The sequence below is a fragment of the Myotis lucifugus genome, unplaced genomic scaffold (assembly GCF_000147115.1).
Source record: "Myotis lucifugus unplaced genomic scaffold, Myoluc2.0 scaffold_151, whole genome shotgun sequence".
In the NCBI taxonomy this organism is placed as follows: domain Eukaryota; kingdom Metazoa; phylum Chordata; class Mammalia; order Chiroptera; family Vespertilionidae; genus Myotis; species Myotis lucifugus.
This window is the reverse complement of record NW_005871199.1, coordinates 2,167,244-2,168,283: the sequence shown is the minus strand read 5'-3', so window position 1 is coordinate 2,168,283 and position 1,040 is coordinate 2,167,244.

Sequence of the window (1,040 nt, the reverse complement as noted above, 5' to 3'; positions counted from 1 at the left end):
CTGGGGAAGCGGGGCGCTCGGCTGGAGTGCGGGGAGGAGCGGGTGATGGCTCAGCCCCCTGTTATGTAATCCCCGCCTGGTCCAGGAGCGCATCCCCAGCCTCGGTGCCCGCGGTTAGTTTGTCAAGTCCCCTCCCTCGGCCCCACACATTCCCGGGGATGGCGCCGTGACTTACAAAGTGGGATGGGGCGGAAAAATATGTTCTGGTGATTCTGTTCCGCCGCGGTGGGCGCCATGTTTCTCCCAGGGACTCTTTCCTCTGGATTCTTAGCCATCGACTCCGAAAAGGAGTGATTTCGTGGACCCACCTGCTCTCCCTCCCTTCCGGGCGCTTTCCTGATTTCTTCTCCCGTGAGTCGCGGGATTCCCTCCCACTCACGGGACGTGTCTCTGCTCACGAGTCCTGGACGTTCTTAGCTCAAAAAGGCCGAGTTGGAAAGAGCCCGGTCTCATTTGGAGGTGGAGGTGGAGGTACAGTTGCACTGTCTCAGACCAGCCCAGCGCTCTGCCTTCTGGTTTTGACACCTTCCACCACAGCTCAGAGCCCTCATGCCACCTGCGATGGGCTTGTATCTCAAACTAAACTAAGAATTAACCAGATGACAAAGGCGCAGGGAAGGCCGCGTCCTGGTAAACGACATTGGACTTGGCGACACCCCTCTCCCCCCCACTTGCTCTTGGGACTGGGGATTGGACTCTAAATTTGATCCACTTGGCATAATTCTTGGGGTTCGTAAAAAGTAAGTTGGAAATGGCTAAAAGTGCAGTTTGGTAGGGTCTCATCCCCAAGACTGATGGAGAAGGAGGTGTCATCTCTACGTTTTTAACTGTCCCTCAGTTGAGACTGATTAACGTAACTTCCACATTGGGAATTGTTGGTCTAGCATGAAGGTGCTCAAAATAAAGCCTTAAAACAAAATTGCAATCTGTGCCCTTGGTTCCTGCTCCTTTCCTGTGTCGGTGTGTATCTCAAACTAAATGAACTAACGGAATGAGGACTCTAGGGGTGGACAGGGTTTTGTTGGGTGTTTTCACCCCCA